The sequence below is a fragment of the Pelodiscus sinensis genome, chromosome 4 (genome assembly GCF_052426305.1).
Source record: "Pelodiscus sinensis isolate ZL-2025 chromosome 4, ASM5242630v1, whole genome shotgun sequence".
Taxonomy (NCBI): domain Eukaryota; kingdom Metazoa; phylum Chordata; order Testudines; family Trionychidae; genus Pelodiscus; species Pelodiscus sinensis.
Window position 1 is genome coordinate 36,785,174 of NC_143055.1, and position 9,466 is coordinate 36,794,639.

The window sequence follows — 9,466 nt, forward strand, 5'->3', positions numbered from 1 at the left end:
AATCAAGTTGGTCTGGCGATACCCCCCAACCCTGAGCCCTGAGCTTCCCCTCCCCCTTCTTCTCCTTGCTTCCCCCTTCCAGTTCCCTCCTCCCAGGTTTACCCCTCCCCTCTCGTACCCTCTCTTCTCCCTTCTCCCACCTCCCTTCCCCAGTTTCACAAGAGTTTCATTCCTCCCCCCCACCAGTTTTGTTAAATAAAGAGAGTTTGTGTTCATGAAAATACATGTATTTTATTTTACTTCAGGAAGGAGGGTTGGGGAGGGGTAAGTGGAAGGATGTGAGGGAGGAATGAGGCACAAGGCCCCACTGGGGCAGATCAGGGAGGATCTTAGTGTTCTTCAGGGTGGAAGCTCTCCTGCAGGGCCTCCTGGATACTGACAGCCCCCCGATGGACCTCCCGGATGGCAGCCTGTAGAGAGTGCAGCCAGGCTCACAGCAACATGTCCATGAGAAGCACCAGAGTGCCCAGGGGCAGCTCCGGCTCCAAGTTGCAGAGTGCTGTGGCGTCCTGAGTGAGGGCAACCAGAACGTGTGTAGACAATATGCTTTACTGTCCCTCATCGAGGCAGGCAAGCAAGCAGGGAAAGCTGAGAACCAGCTGTCCAGTGGGGGTCCCTTTAAGCACAGGCTTCAGATAGCCTCAGGCAGCAGCCACACAAAGTAACTCCTGACCAGATGCCCTGCTGGACCTGGTTCTGGCTGGCCTTAAATGTGATTCAGCGTCCATTCCGTGTGGATGCGCTATTTCGAAATAGCAAAATGCTATTTCAAAATGCATTTTGTGTGTAGATGCATTATTTCGATATAACTTATTTCAAATTAACTATTTTGAAATAAGATAACGGTGTATTGTAGACATACCCTCAATTACTGAACTCAACCCATCTGCCAGTGTCTTGAAACAGGATGCATGCACTCTAGTATCAGTGGCCTATTACATGATAATTTTCTCTAATCCTATAGGAGTAGAATTTTCTTACCTATATAAATATAAAAGCCATGTAAATATCTGCCCTCCTGCTATGAGGGCAGGAGATGGGATTCGATGTGACCTCTCAAGGTCCCTTCCAGTTCTAGCATTCTGCCTAATCTCTGCTTATCTAAAGCTGCAACGAATAAAAATCCATGTGCTAATGTACAGTATTTACTCCATAATTGCAGCATGTGGACAAGGGAATATGGAAAGTTATGCAAACCTACATGATTTATAGCAGTTGCCCTCAGCATTCTTAGTCACAACCAAAACAAAAAAGTCATCAACACTCCTGCCATTTCCACACTTTCTATTATTGTTTTTTCCCTTTATATTGAGTAACAGGGCTACCCTGTCCTATGTCTTCCCCTTCCTTATAATGTATTTGTAGAATGCTTGCTTGTTGACCTTTATGTCTCAAGCTAGTTTGAGCTCATTTTGTGCCTTTGCCTTTCTACTGTCCCTGTATAGGCCTTTCTAATGCTCCTGTATACTTGTGGGCTTTTAAAATATATTCATCCTTTGTTATTTGACCTAGTTTCCACTTTTTGTAGAAGTCTTGACTTTTAGATCTTTCAAGATCTCCTGGTTAAGCCAGGGTGGACTCTTGCCATACTTCATATTTTTCCTATGCAGTGGAATTGTTTGCTTTTGTGCCTTTAATAATGTCCCTTAAAAAACAAACAAACAAAAAAAAAACCCTGCCAACTGTCTTCAATTGTTTTTCTTTGTAGACTTGCTTCCAGTGGGATCTTACCTACGAAATCCCTGAGTTTGTTAAAATCTTCCTTCTTGACATCCATTGTCTTTCTTTTGCTCTTCTCCCTTCTATCATTCCTAAGAATAATGAAATCTGCCATTTCATGATTATTTTCACACACTCTATGTTCCACTTTCAGATTCTCAACCAGTTTCTATTCATCAAAATCAAATCTAGAACAACCTCCCCCCAGGAGCTTTTTATGCCTTCTGAAATAACACTTTAGCCAGTGTGCTCAAAAATAGTGTAGCTGGGTAGCATGGACAGTGGTGAAATGGACTAGTCACCCCAAGTACAAACCCAATCAAACTTCATGGATAGGTACTCAGGTGGTTAGAGCTATGCTGCTGCACTGCAGTTACACAAAATTTAGTGCACTATCTGGGAAACATCCTCTCAGTTCTAAATATAGATATACCCTTTGGGATGCTACCTGTCTCACTATCCAATGAAATGGATATTTTGGTAACATGCATATAAAGTAGATCTAGAAGAAAAAAGGAAATCCAATTGGAAAATATGAGGAGAAAATGGGGAGGAGAGAGCCAGAAACACACACACAGAGTTTTTAGAACTCTAGGGTGGCCACTTTTTTAAACATGAAATTTTACATGAAATCTGTTAGTTTCATTTCATGCAGTTGTGCACCACCTTAAATGTTGCCTTTATGTGCAATTTCAATGAAAGTGGTTAGTTTTGCAATGACAGTATCTACGTTAAAGAAAATATTAACATATTTTTTAGACAAAAATAATCTTTTCTGGAAAAGTGAGCTCATTTACAACTGGAAATTGGCTCGTCAGTTTTGCAGGCCCTCTTCCCCTTTCACTTCAGTGTTTTCTATACTACTGGAACTATTTTTACATTTATAATAATTAAACCCTTGCATTTTGAGTAGATTTTGCTACAAACTTAAAACTTTTAAAAACATATGAAAAATAAGCCTAAACATATCCAGTTAGTATACCATGGCCATTCTGCTTCCCCATTGATCTAAAAGTTCAGAGCAACAAGATGTTCTACTCTCAGTTGCCTCTAACTCATTTCCCAAACTTTTGAAAACGGTGCCCCTTTCAGCTAAATAAAATTGATGCTGGTTGAAATGCTTTTGACTGAACAATTTTCTGCCAGAAAACGCAGTTTCGTCAAAATCAAAACACTTCACAGGAATGAGTCAGTTTCAATGACATTTTCAACAGGAAAATATCAAAATGATATATTTTGATTCTGTTTGTTTTCAATAATGTCAAGACATTTCATTTTGATAAGGTAAAATATTTTGTTTAGATTATAATACTTATTCAATATGAAACACAATGATCTGGCATTCTAAAAATGATACTTTTCAGTGTTTGTCTCCTTTATTATTTTTCTGTTCTGGAATAATTTTTGACTTTTGTTTAAATTTGCAATGATTTTTCTCCCTGTAAATGTCAGAATTTCACAATGAACAAAATTATGTTTTCCAGTCAGCTCCAAATAATCAGCAACTCCCTGCCTCCCTTTTCCCCTCACACCAGGTAAGAACTTTAAAAAATATATAAATGGCCATTTCAAATACTCTAAGTAGATCTTCATAATATGTAAATTCAACTCCTTTCTTGTATACTATATACAGTCAGGTCATACTTTCCAAGGTTTCTTTTGCAACCATTGCAGCTGGAGATTCATGTGTTTTTAAATAAAACATGTGACTCTTGGGAATGAGACTCTCAAGACCTGTGTGCATACCCCTCAGCTCCTGGAAGGTGAGCCTCATTCTTAAAGAAACACTGTCTTAAGCAAGCATGTCTGCAAACTTTTAGGTTACAAATATAATTGGTCTTTTCTAAGAAAAAAATGTAATTAGCTTGAAATGTAAATGGACAATGTCTCCCAGGCACAATCATTTCAACTATATTACACTGAACAACACTGAGTCTGGTTTACCACAGTTACCTACTTTTGGATTCTTTAGCTACCAGTAACAGCCAGTTAGTCTCAGGCAAAAATATTCTTGATTCTATGAGGGAGTTCTGGGTCATGGAGACAAGCAAATATTTTCAAGTATTAAAGAGGTGAGTCACAGAGAAGTTGAGAGAGTAACTGAAAATGCAGCTTATGAAACGTGTAAATTCTGGAAAATGGAAATGTGAATAATAATCAAACATCAGCTTTCACCCTATTTCTTCTATACAGCTGAATAGTAAAAGTAAACTAACACAGGAAATCATTTCTACCATAATGAGGGTATTCTGAGGTACTTGGCAAGATCCATGTCAAGGAAGCCCCACTCTGAAGAATAATGTATAGGACTAGACATAAATTAGTGTTACTCATTTAAACTTCTGCTGAGTTACACCAGGGATCATTTATGATCAACAGGCTATAACCATAATAGTAAAATATATACCAGGAATATAAATAAACTAATGCAAAAGATTAAAATAATCTCTGCAACTAATGGCATCAATTAATGGCATCACTCAGTCCAAACATGAGCCATCCTTTTTCCTGATCACCACATCCCAAGTTCAAAATGGCTACCCACCCAGATAAACCATCTAACCTACCTAGCCTTAGGTGAGGCTTGAACCAAAAGCCATTTGTGAGTGAGCAGAGAAAGGAAGTCCTGTAATCCTAGGGGTTAAAGAAAGCCTATGGGCCCAACTAGACCTGCTCTGCTTTACCTGCAACCAGCACCAGGCCTGGAGGGAAGAGAAAAGGAAGGAGCCTGGCTCAGTTTGGGTCTGACTAGCAAGGAGGCAGGAGCTTGGTTCAGTGGTCTAAAGACACAAAATAGAGCCTTTCCACCCGCAAACATGGGAGCAAATAAGCCCCCTTACCCTCTGGGAAAAGGGGGGAACCTATTGGGAAGCCCCATCTGGATGCTTGAAGCCACACCTCAAACTTAAGGACTAGATTAGGGAGTTGTTTAGAGTTCCTGGGTAGGGAACAGAGGGGATCAGGTGGACAATGCAAGTCTTTCCCTCCTGTCTATTCAGTGACCTAGCCATTAGGCTATACAGCCTCCATGAACCTGGCCACACCATTCTTTGCCTCTAAAGGGGATAGAACCATCACTGAGCCAGACCTCAGACACCTCTGTCAGTGGGACATTTAGTCCAAGTGACATGCTGAACACCATGATTCTGGAAGGTGTAGACCTCAGGGGTTATCATTCATAACTTAAAACACAAGGAAACTTGAACACATTTTTCATTTGACCTAAAGCAAAAAGTCAGTTGTTAGGCAAGTATAGAATATATAAGGTACATCATCAGAGAGAAAAAGATAAATCAGCTGTCCTAAGCCCTGCCCCATAGAAGATTGTGTGGGAAAGCTTAGCATTACTTTAAAGAGGCTGAAAGGGGCATATATATAACTGTGCTCCTCCTCAACTCAGTTTTAAAAGGAGAAGGAGCAACTCATTTCTCCCTAGCTAGAAAAAGGGATTGTTACATTCAAATGCATGACAAACAAAGCGGAGAGATGGTTGAACTCTTGTCATCTTTCCAAGGAACCCCACTCTTCCCAAGAAATGCAGTTATCTACCACCCCACCAATCTTTGATTCTCTGGAGAGCAGTGGTGCAGATGGAGCAGCAAAAGCTAAGGGTATGTCTACACTAGCCCCCTAGTTTGAATTAGGGTGGCTAATGTAGGCATTCGAACATGCAAATGAAGCCCGGGATATTTAATTTCTGGGCTTCATTTGCAAGTTCGAATGCCTATATTAGCCACCCTAGTTCAAACTAGGGAGGCAGTGTAGACATACCCTAAGTTATTGAAGTGAGCCCATGATGCATTTTCAGTTGACAGCACTTGAATAGGAATTTCTCCATCTAATGAAGTACATATTCATCACAGGAAGTATCAGCCTAAGCATATTCATACTGCCTGATTAATGTGCCTCAATCTGGGCCTAGGAAGGCCATATTTAGCCTAGTCCAGTTTGTAGTCTGCTATGTGAGGTTGTCAGAAAGGAGATCAGATGATGGCACTGGTAACAGTTGTTTGTGTTACAGTCACCAATTTAAAACTGTAATTGGACTAAGGCTAAACGAGCAAAATAGTTCACTAATTACCTTTGGTCTGCCAAAATGAAGATTTGTTAACTATCTGCAGGATCAGCAAAAGCCACCTTCACCCCCTCTCCACAGACCCACATTTCCCCTGCTTTTCTCTTGTTTTGATGAGGTTGGTTGGTACCTTTGAGAGCACTCTTGTTCTTGTTTATGTTGTAATTCTTAATGAGTAAATAGATTAAACTCTGGATATCACAACACTTGTGTTTCAGAGTTCAATAAAAAAGTCTATATTGAAGTTGAATTCATACCAAGAGATATTGTAACCGCCACCACGTGGATTTGAACCTAGGACCTCTGCAGTAGAGTACAGAAGCCTCTATAATCTGAGCTAAAAGCCAGCTGCCTCCTAGCCCATGCTGTAGAGGTCTCTTGGTCTTTATTGTTACAGTGGTCTAGGTGCCACTTGCATTACCCAGTAACCACACTAGGTTAGTGGGTTACACTATCACAAGACAACTTCCAATCAGTTACTGGAGCTACTGTTTAAAATGTTATCTAGATGTAAAAGGCAGAGAATGCACTAATCCATGAAGTATATCTCCTCCCCCCCCCCCCCCAATTTTTTATTATAACCATAATTTTATTATAAAATAACTAAATATTCTGTCAGTTGGGGAACAAAACTACTGTAACATTCATTTCAAGGAAGTTCTACTTCAGTGTGCCAGGCACCAGGATCTGCATAGGCTTGATCCTGAGACAATTGTAAATCAATCCTCAACAATGACTTCAGTGGTTAGTGATCAGGCCCCAATGCAACTAGCAGACAAAGCTGCTGATTAAAATATAATTTCAGTAAATATCTAGTGACACCAACATATTTAAGAATGTTATGGCGTATAAAATATATTTAAATTGAGCCAATACATTTGGCTGGTGCTGAATCAATAAACCAAACTATGTTCTGACTTAGGAGAAACCTCCCACCCCCCACTATAATTAAAATAATGGATACATGCCAAATTCTATCCTTAATAATGCCAGCAAATTCAGTGAAGTTATCTAAGACATAAATAGTGAAACACAGTAGAATTTATCTCTGGTACATAGAATTACAGGTTATAAGGATATGACCTCACTGAGGCTACGTCTACACTGCAAGCTTCTTTCAAAAGAAGGTTTTTTCGGAAGAGATCTTCCAAAAAAACTTCTTTCGAAAGAGAGCATCCACACACAAAAGCGTATTAAAAAAGCGATTTGCTTTTTCAAAAGAGAGCATTCAGACTGATTGGACGCTCTCTCACATAAAAGGCCACCCAGAATCATTTCAGGCAGGGCCTTAGGTTACCAGTTGCATCTGAGTGCTGATGCAGGAACCTTACAGAGACACACGCTTAAAGGGACACCGCCACCGCCCACCCCCAACCCCTGGACAGCCATTTTTCTGCTTCTGCTGCATGCTTGCCTGCCTCTTTGAGGACCAGCAAATCTCTTGCAGTGCCTGCTGTGGTTGCCCCACTTTTTTGAATGCCACAGCTTTTCCCTTTGTGCCATGGAGCTGGAACTGCCCTTGGGCATGCAATGGCCCTACATGGCCATGCTGCAGTTTCTGCAGCACTTTCTGCCAGCTGCCTTCCTGGTTCTGAACGAACTCGACAGCGAGCTCATTCTTGAGACCTTCTCCCTGGGTGTGGGAGCTACACTCTGGCAACCAAACTCCACAGGTGGAGAGGCATTTTTGGAAGCTCGACGCCAGTTTGGACTTGTGGGACTGACTGGTTATGGAGTAGTGGGATGACCAGCAGTGGGTCCAAAACTTCCACACGTGGAAGGCCACATTTTTGGAGCTATGTGCCTGGCTCGACCCAGCCCTCTGAAGACGCAACACCCACCAGCGGCCGTCCCCCTGGAGAAGTGGGTCGCAATAGCCATCTAGACGCTCGCCATTCCTGACAGCTATCGGTTCATGGGCAACCAGTTTGGCGTGAGTAAGTCCACTGTCAGGGCCCTCCTCATGGAGGTAAGGCACTCTGGGGCTACAGTCCCTGCAGGGGGAGGAAGTCCTGGAAAAGGAGCACCCTCGGGAAAGGGGGGCTGGAAGTGGGGGTGGAGAGGAAGCCCCGTCCCCAGTGGGTTGTGCCGTCCTACCCTCACACAGCCCTGCTGTTGCAGGAGGAGGGAAAAGGGGTGTTGAGGTGGTCTCATAAGGGGTGGCTCCTGTGGTGTTTGGGGGGAAGGGGATGAAAGGGGGGCAGGCAGCTCCCAGGGGTTCATGTACTCCCTATCTCATTCTCTGTTTTGTGAGTTTGTCTCTTTCTGTGGGTTGCGAGGGCTATTAACTCCATCCTCCTACACTGGGTCATCTGCCTGGGAGACCTGGACCCAATAGTGGCCGGATTTGCTGCCCTGCAGTTCCCAAATTGCACTGGAACTATAGATGGGACCCACATACTGATCCACGCACCTGAGCTTTGAGCCTATATTAATAGGAAGGGATACTTCTCCATCATGCTGCAGGCCTTGGTCGACCACTGTGGACAGTTCATGGACATTTTTGTTGGGTGGTTGGGCAAGCCACACGAAGCCTGCAACTTTCATAACTCTAGCCTGTAGAGGAAGCTAGAGGCGGGCACGTTCTTCCCACACTGTGAATGTGCTGTTGGGGTGCCATTGTTCATTGTGGGCAATGTGGCCTACCCACTCATGCCATGGCTCATGAAGCCTTATATAGGATACTTGGACCCCAGCAGGGACCGATTTAATGTCTGCCTGAACTGGGCCATGATCCAGGTTGAGTGCACCTTTGGCTGCCTCAAGGCACATTTCAGGTGCCTGTTGACCCACCTCGACATAGGGGAGCACAACATCCCCGAGGTGGTTGTGGCATGTTGTGTCCTCCACAACATTGTGGCAAGGAATGGGGAGGCCTTTCTTCTGGGGTGGGGGGCAGACGCTAGCTGCAAGGGGTGATCCTTCAAGCAGCCATGGATAGCTTCCATCCGCCAGGTCCATCAGGTTGGGGTGCACATCCAGGAGGCCCTGAGGGACAGGTTCTCTCAAGGAGCACAGTAATTCTCTCCAGTGCCTCGCCAATAGGGGCCTCTGGCTTGCTGACCTATCCTTTCTCCACCACAACCCCTCCCTTCAACAATTCCCTGACCTCTCAATAAAAACACTTGTTTGGTTTTGAACAAAGTGAACTCTGTATTGATCTTTCATTTAAAAAGGCTGGGGAGGAGGGCTCATAACCTGGAGAGGGGCTTGGAGTGGCATGAGGGATGGCAGGATGTCCCACCTCTGGTGCGGGGACCTCGTCAAACTTGGGGTAGAGTGGGTCTGAGGACCACAGGGAGTGGAGAGGAGGGAGGCTGGACCATGGTCAGGGATGGCAGGAGGGATGGGGAGGGGATATAGGCATCAAGTGGGGAGGGGCATGGACATTGCTTGGGGAAGGAGAGAAGCATCACTTGAGGAGGGAGCAGAGGCATCGTTTGGGGGGCAGCTGGAGGGGGAATGGGCTGCAGGGGGTCAGGAGGGTGGTAGGTAGGAGCAGTGGCAGCAGGTGGGTTGCCATCATGTCAGACATGATGGCACACCTGTTATTGCACCACTGCATTATCTGGTACCATGTGTGGTTCCACCACTCTGTGTTCTCATGGATCTTCTGCACCAGGTTCTGCTGCATGTTGCATAGGACACTGACATGCTGCCACATCAGGTCTT